The following is a 10,148-nucleotide window of genomic DNA, read 5'->3' on the forward strand; positions in this document are numbered from 1 at the left end:
CAATTACCTCACATCCTCCCCTTGATGGAGGGTCTCCTGTGAACCTTTGACTTTCCCCTCCGTAGGCAGTTGCATACAGTAGGTGTTCAATAAGTACTTGTTAAGGTTGACTAAGAAGCCGATTATTGCTATTCTACGGGGAATTAGGCAGACTTAGGAACTTTTCAGGCACCCTAGGTAACCTGACACAAGGAGCCCATGCCTTGTTTCTTGTTTTCCTTCGTCTGAGTCAGCACGACAGACACTTGGTCCTCATTAAGGGCCAATTACTGTCCAAATATGGATCCAGGGTTTGGGAGGGGAAGCTTCTTGGAAGGTTGGGGGAGAAGAGTTCTCTCTTTAAGAATGAGAGTGAGGGGAAGTGTTTGTCTTTTTATGAATTGGGAACTAGAGAGGAGATGTGCACCATCCTATACCACTTGTCTTCTCGCATCTCACTCAGTCCCTGTCTGTAGATGTATTTGCCCACCACCACCAGGAGTCATTTCTCTGTCTGGTGAGCCCCCAGACTAGTAGCTGCAGCCCAGCCCACAGCTGAGATTTAAGACAGGGTGAGCTCAGAGCCTCCCCAGTCCTGTTGCCGGTGGGGTTGGGAAACAGGCCTAGAAGAAGACTACAACCATCATTGTGCTCATGACCCAGCTTGTGCATCAATGTCGGGCCTTCCCAGGTTGTAAAACATTTACTGGGGGAAGACCTAGGCAGCAGAACACTTGCCTAGCATGCACAAGGCCCTGGATTCACTTCCTAGCATGGGGCTGGGGAAGGGGCTGGGGTAGGATGGGGATGTAGCTCAGTTGGTAGAGTGCCTGCTGAGCATCAAAATCCCTGGGTTTGCTCTGCAGCACTGCATACAACCTGGGCTGGGTGTGAAGAGGTAGCTCAGCTACTGCTTTTGCATAGGACCTAAGTTTGGTTCCCAGCACGCACATTGAGGGGCTCACAACAACCTGTAGCTCCAGCTCTGGGGGCTCTGACATCCTCTTCTGGAGTCCATAGTAGCTGAATACATGTCATACGTTCACATAAACACACACAGAATTAAATTCAATTAAAATGAATCTTGTTTTTAAAAAAATATTTATTTCTTTATGTATATGATTACACTGTCTTCATGCACACCAGAAGAGGGCATCAGATCCCATTACAGATGTGGTTGCTGTTGTGAGCCACCATGTGGGAAATGAACTCAGGACCTCTGGAAGAGCAGCCAGTGCTCTTAACCGCTGAGCCATCACTCCAGTCCCCCCTTAAAATGAATCTTAAACAAACAAACAAGCAAACAAACAAGGACAAAAAAGTGGACATAGGTACACAAGCTTTTAATCCTAACACTCAGGAGGTAGAGGCAAGAGAACAGAAATTCAAGGTCATTTTCAACTATAAAGTTACTTCCAGACTAGCCTGAGGTAGGGGAAGACAGATGGTGGGGGGGTGGGGTGGGGAGAGAGAGAGAGAGAGAGAGAGAGAGAGAGAGAGAGAGAGAGAGAGAGAGAGAGGAAGAGATGTTAAAATAAGAATTGTTCACCTGGGAAATAAACATGTTCCTGGACACAACAGAAACCTGAGGCTCTCAATCCTGCAGAACAGTCCACTGGGGCTCTAGACACTCATGCTTGTCCTCTGTTAGTCTGTAGCGTGAGGCTTAAACCCTGGACTGAAGCTCAGCAGAGACATAAGGACATAAGGATTGAGGCCCCATGAAGCTTTAGAATGACTGGTCACCTCCCACTAGTCCGAGTGTGCTGTTGGGTGGGGTAGTGCCCGTTGCCCAGTTGTCTTCACTCCAGCCTCTTGGGCATGCCTGTCTTGAGCAGAGCTAATCCAAACCTCCCTGGCATTCTCAGGGTTGACTCTTGCCTCCCTTCTGCCTGCTAACCTTTGCCATGATTTTCCTTGACTTGGGTTGACCAGACGCATGCAGTGACTACTCCGGTGCCCTATCTCCCTGGTCAATGTCTTACCTTCCCACAGGAAGCCCTCGATGCCCACTTTCCTCGACAGGTACTTTTCTGTCTGAAGACCCTACGAAGTCTTCTCCCAAGTTAGACGGGAGGGGCGGTGTTAACCCACTGCTTTCCCCACCCTCTAGACTGACACTGCTCCACAGGACAGGACACCCAGCAAGACAAGGAAAGGAGATGACTCCGAACATTCCCACCTATAAATCAGAGGATTACAAATCCTCTGAAGCTTCAGTGGATTAGAGTATATGAGGTCTCAGTTTCCCCAAGTGCTCTAGGGGAGTGAGACAACAGACAGCCTAGCAATTTCTACTTCCCCAACAATGTGGAGCTCTGCAGGCTAGCTAGGCTCTCCCGGGCACTTTTACTGACCCCCCATCTCCAGTGCATCTGGGACTAAGCATGCCCGCTTTGGCAGTGGCAGCCACACCCTGCCCTCAGCCTGGGTGTTTTGCACTCTGACCGACTGGCTCCACCCAAGGAGCCTGTGGCCAAAGCCAGCCTGCTGGTAAATGGCGTGGGCTTCTGCCCTCAAAGGGGTGGTGTCTGAGCGGCGTTGTTCTTCAACTGCTTGGAACCTGCCCTTAGGGAATTGGCCCTTTGCCATGAAGGACACAGAATGCACACTACCCTGTCCAAGGGGACGTGGGCTTTAGGCGTTGGTTCCTCAGTTCTACAGCCTCAGAATCAGAAACTCCTCTGCAGCAGCCTTAGGCTAAGCTTCTGCTAGGAGTGGTCTCACTCCAGCTTTTTGGCCCAAGAGCCTATGGGGCTCCTCCAAGTGCAGGCAGCCAGGCTCAGGCGGGCAGGAGCAGCCAGTCCTGACAATTACACAATTCAGGAGCTGAAAAGTTGTCTTTGCTGGTTTGGGAGCAAGGCTGTGAAAGGGAGGCCCGTGGGGAGCATTGCCTATCTAGCCTGGGTGGGCTTCAGGCCATGTCTACATCATACTGGGGTGACAGCATGGGCGCAGGGATGGGTTACCCTCTTGGGGCTTCTCAGGTTTCCCAGAACAGGCTCATCCCTGCCATACCATGTCCACAAAGGCTTGTGGCTTCAGTGGCTGTGACCAGCTGGCCACAGCTGACTCCCTTCGAGATGTGCTGTTTCTAAATATTAGTTCATGCTGTTAACCCTTGCCATGCTGCCCTAATGGACATTGGAAGCCTGCAGACACAGGCCTTGGAAGTGGGGTGAATGGGCCCCAGCAAGGTAGAAAATCTGTGAGTGTACTCGCTCAGGGTCTGGCATGGGTTGGGCACTTTTGAGGGGCTCTTTCGGGTTCCTGGAAGGATGAGAAATACCTGCTTGGGCCTAGGACCAACGCTTGGAATGGGCTTTAGATGTGGATGTGAGCTGGCGATCTGGGCAGGGAAATGGAAAGAATGTGGTGTGAGAAGCCAGGAGTTGGGTCTTGCCAAGCCTCTAATGTGTGCCTCAGATGAGTCATGTCACCTATCTGTGCTTTTCCCTCATCTGCACAGAGCCACCATGGTACGGGATGATGGCCTCCAGTAGAGGTGCAGAGGCTTTGTAAACTGAAGGGCAGAGCCTGGAGATTCTGCCAGGGTCTCACTTTTTGTTGGGGACTCTCAGGATTCCCTTAGGAGAGGTACTCGGAGCAAGCTGGTGCAGCTGTTATCAGCCTGCCTAGAGCCTGAGGAGTATGCAGTCTATACAGGCCTGCACAGCTTTGGCTGTAGCCATCTCCCGTCTATTGACCACTTGCCCTTGTAGAGTGAAACACTTCACAATGGGGCCAAGTTGACTACAAGTGGGAGGATCTGACTTCATATCCCCAGCACCTGTGTAAAAAGCTAAGCCAAAGCTGTGCAGGCCTGTATAGATTGCATACTCCACAGGATTAAAAATAAGATAAATCTTTAAAAAGAGTAAGTTCAAAGTGATAGAGGAAGACATCTTACATTAACCTGTCCTTAACCTCTGTTCTCCACGTGCACAGGCAAATAAACACACCCACACATACATGCATATAACATGTACACACACACACACACACACACACACACACAACCTCACAGAAGCCAGTGTCTAAGATGCTCTCAGTAGTCCCCATCTGCCCTGGATGAACAGAGAAGGCAGGACAGAAAGGATACTTCAGCCCCTCCAGGGCCAGGTCCCAGTGGCACTGTGGTTCTGGTTTTGCTCCCTCTGCTCCTTTGCTATGAGTGCGTATCCCATGAGTAAGGACAGTTAGGCAGGCTGTGGAAGGCCCATGTGGGATGGAACTGAGGCCCCTCCCTAACGACCTGTACCAACTCACTTCTTAGGCGAATGAGCCATCTTTGGGTGTGTCTGTCAGCTCCAAACATACTTTCTGATGACTGCAGGCCCCACCACCATTCTGACTGCCACCTCCCAAGAGCTCTAGAACCTGAAACTCAAACCAGATCTCTCCCAATTCCTCAACCCCAAGCACTATGTGAGACAGGAAACTGCTGTAGTAAGTTGCTTTGTGGCACTAGATAATGGGTTTAATATTGCACAGCTGCCTGCCAAGGATAAACCGGTGAGTGAGACAGACCCGTGTTTGTCCTGGGAAAGGATGTTCTGATCTGACTGAGCAGCATTCCTCTGACCAACCAGTGGGCCAATGAATTAACTTGCTCGAACAGCACTCCTCCACCCCCTCTGCTAAGAGTTAATCTCAGGTCTCACACAAGCTAGACACATGTCCTCCCCCCCAATATTTTTTCTCTTGGTATATGTTTATATGTTGTTGATTCATGTGTTTGTGTGAATGCATATGTGGGAACGTGTGTGTGTGTGTGTGTGTGCACATGCATGATGAGGTCAGAGTTCAACATCAGATATCTTAATTGCTGTACACCTTTTTTGTTGGTTTGTTCTGTTTTTTGAGACAGGGTTTCTCTGATAGCTTTGGTGCTCCTGGAATTCACTCTGTAGACCAGGCTGGCCTTGAAGTCACAGAGGTCCACCTGCCTCTGCCTTCCAAATGTTGGGATTAAAGGCACATGCTACAACTGCCCAGCTGTCCATCTTATTTTTATTTATTTATTTATTTATTTATTTGATTTATTTGTTTATTATATGTAAGTACACTGTAGCTGTCTTCAGACAGACGCACCAGAAAAGGGCATCAGATCTCATTACCGGTGGTTGTGAGCCACCATGTGGTTGCTGGGATTTGAACTCATGACCTTCCAAAGAGCAGTCGGTGCTCTTCCCCACTGAGCCATCTCACCAGCCCCCATCTTATTTTTAATGTGTGTGTGTGTGTGTGTGTGTGTGTGTGTGTGTGCATGAATCCATGTTACAGCACACGAGTGGAGGTCAGAGGGACACTTTCAGGAATAGTTTGTCCTCTACCACTTGGGTCTTGGGTCCCAGGGTTCAAATCAGTAGCAAGTGTCTTTACCCACTGAGCTGTCTAGGCAGCCCTTCAGCTTACGTTTGTTTTTTTCTTTCTCTCATTATGTATGTATCTGTGTGAATGTCTGCCACATGTGTGAAGGTGTTGACAGAGGTTAGATGAGGCTGTCAGATCTGCTGCAGCTGGAGTTACAGGCAGCTGTGAGCCAATGACATGGGTGCTGCCAACAGAACTCAGGACCTTTGGAAGAGCTTAACTCCTGAGCCGTTTCTCCAGTCAACTTCCACCCTAGCTTTTTAACACAGGGTCTATCACTGAACCTGATTTGGATAAAATGGCCTGCCTAAAAGTTCCAAGGATCTGCCTTTCTCTGTCCTCAGCTCCTGCCCCTCAGCACTGAAGTTATACGGATGGAAACTGTGCCTGGCTTTTACCAGGTGCTGGGGAATCTGAGCTCGGGTAATCGTGAACGCATGGCAGGTAGTTTATCAGCAGGTTTATCCCCCATCTCTCAAGAACTATTTCTCAAATGTAGACCAGGTGCCAGGCACGATGCCAGAGCAGGGCATTGGGGATACTGGGGTGACCAATTATAGGAGTCAGAATTTTGGGATTTGTAAGCTCTCTCATGTGAGCTGGTAATTGGTAGGGCAGTAAGGGCAGAAAGTGCTGGACAAGCCCAAGGCTCAGGCACTGAAATGGATGGGCCAGGAGAGGAATGACACACTGAGATGGACTGGGGCAACGGGGACAGCTCACAAGAAGTTCTTTGGAGGTTAGGGATGTAACTCAGTTGGTAGAAGGCTTATTTAGCATGTACGAAGTCCTAGGTTTGATCAGATGAACCGAATAAAACTAGACGTACTGGTGCTCACACTTTTAATTTGAGCGCTTGGGAGGTAGAGACAGGAAGATCAGAAATTCAAGGTCACCCTCAACTACAGAGTGAGCTGGGCATGTTGATTTTGCAGAGCATACGCACTCCAAATGACACGGTGCAGGCATGAGCCTAATGCTGCTGGGAATATAGGAAGAATGGAGAAATGTTGAGGAATTGTTGAGGAATGAAAGTAGAGCCACAAGAGGAGAGGGACTGCCTTGTGCAGGTGTAGAGTGACATAAGAGAGGCAAAGATCCATGTCTGAGCCTGCAGACACCAGTACAGCTTTGTTTTCTCAGTCCCCCACCCCTCGTGTGTGCTTGCGTGCGCGTGCGTGCGTGCGTGCGTGCGTGCGTGCGTGCGTGTGTGCGTGTGTGTGTGTGTGTGTGTGTGTGTGTGTGTGTGTATTGTCAGTTCCTCTTGTTTGAGGCAGGGTCTTGTTCGATGCTCTATAAGTCAGGCTAATTGGCTGCCGATTTCCCAGGATTCTGCCTCGTCCTCCCATCATGTTATGGGAGCCTGAGGTTATAAACCCATGCTACTGAGCCTGGCTTTATGTAGGTTCTGAAGATTCCAACTTGGGTCCAAAGTTTTTTACTTGCTGAGCCATGTCTCCAGCTTGATATTTTTTCTTTTTATACATAGAAAGTCTAAAACTATGTACTTTCTGTACATAGTTTTAGACTTAAATAGAAGTGGCAAGATTATTGCAAATAGTTCTCACATACCCTTCACTTAGATTTCGCAAGTGTTAATATTTTACCACACCTTTGTTTGTTTTGAGACAGGGTCTCTACGTAGCCCTGATTATTCTGATCTACTCTATACATTAGTTTACTCCAGTCTTGTTTCAAACTCAGAATTCTGCCTACCTCTGCCTCCTAAGTGTTGGGAGTAAAGGCAGATGTTTTTTATTTTTATCTATATATGTATACATGCATCTGTCTATATCTATCTATCTATCTATCTATCTATCTATCTATCTATCTATCTTTGTTTCCTGAACCATTTGTGGAACAATTTCCTTTAAACAAGTCAGTGTTTTCTAAGAACAAAGACCTTCCTTTTATGAGTGCAATGACTAACCAGGAAATGAACATGGTTACATTTTGAAATAAGTCATAGACTTATTTCTGCTTTGGCCAATCTTCATAACAAAAATCAAAGGCAAGCCCTGCCAGGGCTGGAGTGATGGCTTGGTGGTTAAGTGCGCCAGCTGCTCTTCCAGAGGTCCCCAGTTCAATTCCTAGCACCTGCCTACAACTCCAGTTCTAGAGGCTCTGACACCCTTACACATATATACATGCAAGCAAAACACCAACACATAGGAAATAAAAATAAACAATTAAGAAAAAAAGCAAGCCCTGCCTTCCATGTTGCGTTGAGCTGTCTCTTCAGGATTTCTTTGTTTTCTGTGATACTGTCAGTTTTTTGTCTTTTGACTCTAGGCCAGTTCCCTGTGGATGGGTCTTGACCTCAGTCTGTCTGGTATTCCTGTGATCTGATTTTGTGTCTTTGGGAAATGTGACAGAGTGGAGTCAGGATCTCCTGGTGTATCCTTCCAGGAAACACCAGCATCTCCTTGGTGGGATTTTGTTTTGTTTTTTTAATTTAAGAACATTGTGGAATGAGGTTTGGTGGCACATGACTTTAGACCCAGCATTCAGGAGGCAGAGGCAAGCAATATCTATGAGTTTGAGGCCACCCTGGTCTACATGGCAAGTTCCAGGATAACTGGGGCTACATGGTGAGACCTGTACCCCACCATCCCTCAGCAAGCCGAGGTAGTGTAGTGGGTAGAAGCACTCACTAGTTTGACAACCCGAGTTCAATCCCTGGATCCCATGGTGGAAGTAGAGCACTGAGTTATCCTCTGTGGCATGCATACCCATGCAACCCAAACTAATAAACTGATAATAAACAGCTTCTGTGTGAGACGCAAATGGATGGACACCTGTGGGAAGCCTGAGGTCAACCACAATTGGGTAGCTTTCTCTATTGCTCCACACCTTCTCTTTTGAGGCAAAGTCTCTCATTGTACTTGAAGCTCACTGATTAGGTAAGCTGAAGGGCCAGGCACGCTTCCCCAGTGCTGGGACTACAGGCAGACACTACTTTTTATGAGGATCCTGGAACTCCAAGCTCAGCTCCTCACGCCTGCATTTTTACTCACTGTCACCTGGTTGAGGCCGAGCCTGCCAGACTGCTTCCAAGCAAAGTTACTTACTGTTTTCCATTTTTGTGATTAACAAGCATTTGCCAATGGCTGAAAGGTCAGGGTGAGGAAGAAGACCCAGAAGCAAGCCTGTAAAGGAACAGCCGGAACCAGGGAAGATCCTAGAGCTAGGAGAGGGTCTGTGTGAGGCAGGCGGAGTGGCCAGCAGTGTTGGTCCAGTGCTACCAAGCGGCCAAACCAGAAGAGGTTGCTAAGAGTCCACTGTGTTCCGCATCTGTGTGCAGGTCTGTGGGCATCTAGTCCAACTTAGCTTGGGTGGAGCAGTGGGCCTAAAGCCAGCTTTCAGTGAGTCAAGAAGGAGAGAGAGGCAGACTGGCCACCACAGAGAAAACACCCACTGAGTAAATGTGCCTGTGAAATGGCAGAGACAGACAGGTAGGTACGGAGACATGTGTGGGCTCAAGGGCAGGGTTGTTTTTATTTTTAAAGAGATTATTTATTCATTTTATGAGTATGTGTGTATGCTTTGAAAGTATATGTACCACATGCATGCGGGGCCTAGATAGTAGAAGAGGGTATTGGGCCCCCTAGAACTGTAGTTATGGGTGGTTATGAGCCACCTGATGTGGGTTCTGGGAGCTGAACCCCAGCTCTCTGGAAGACTGGAAGTGCTCTTAGCCAGTGAGCCATCTCTTTAGGCCCCAGAGGCAGAGTCTTTAACAGACAGAAGGGACCTTGGCTATCAGAAGTGATAAGAGGTGGCAGATAGCTTCCAGGGAGAAGTGGGAGCAGGCAGGACTTGTTGAGAGGGCTGAAGCTATAACACTTTGAGGTCTCTGTTTTCTCTTGTGCAGGAAGGTAGGAACTGCATGGAGGTCCAGTCTTATGGAGGGGAGTGAGGCTTGCTGGGACAATATCTGGGGACAGGGGAGCAAGCTGCCTTGAGATGAGGGTTATTGAAGTTGCCAAAACCAAGGTTGAAAGCTCTGAAGGCAGGAAGGGCCTGAGGGTGAGGAAGAGGAGGAAGAGGAGAAGGAAGAGGAGGAGGAAGAGGAGGGGAGGAAGAGGAGGAGGAAGAGGAGGAGGAAAAGGATGAGAAGGAGGAAGAGGAAGAGAAGGAAGAGGAGGAGGAAGAGGAGGGGAGGAAGAGGAGGAGGAAGAGGAGGAGGAAAAGAAGGAAGAGGAGGAGGAAGAGGAGGGGAGGAAGAGGAGGAGGAAGAGGGAGAGGAAAAGGATGAGGAGGAGGAAGAGGAGGGGAGGAAGATGAGGAGGAAGAAGAGGGGAGGAAGAGGAGGAGAAAGAGAGGAAAAGGATGAGGAGGAGGAAGAGGAAGAGGAGGAGGAAGAAAAGGAGGAGAAAGAGGAGGAGGAGGAAGAGGAGAAAGAGGCAGGAGCTCATCAGTCTGGTACATAAAGACTACTGGGGAGTGAGAAACAGAGGGTTGTGTCTAGAGGGAGGTGGCAGTTGGTGTTGTGGGAGGTAATGAAAAGCCCAGGACCATTGCTGGGAATTGGGCTTGGGAGGGACTTGGCAGAGGTCTTTGCGCATGAGGAGGACTGGGCATTGATTGAGGAGTGGGTCTTAGGCGGGCCAAAGTTACCAAGTCATAGCAGGAGTTAGGACAAGGGCAGAGGTAGCCATGAACCAGGGCTGCCACCCGGTTGTGAGGAACAGGTGGCCCAGAGAAACTGAGGCAAGATATCTTGTCACTGGAACCCATGTGATGAAGAGTGAACTCTAAAGAACCATTAATGGAAGAACTATAAGCTGGGG

Source organism: Mastomys coucha, unplaced genomic scaffold, assembly GCF_008632895.1.
Source record: "Mastomys coucha isolate ucsf_1 unplaced genomic scaffold, UCSF_Mcou_1 pScaffold23, whole genome shotgun sequence".
NCBI classification, from domain to species: domain Eukaryota; kingdom Metazoa; phylum Chordata; class Mammalia; order Rodentia; family Muridae; genus Mastomys; species Mastomys coucha.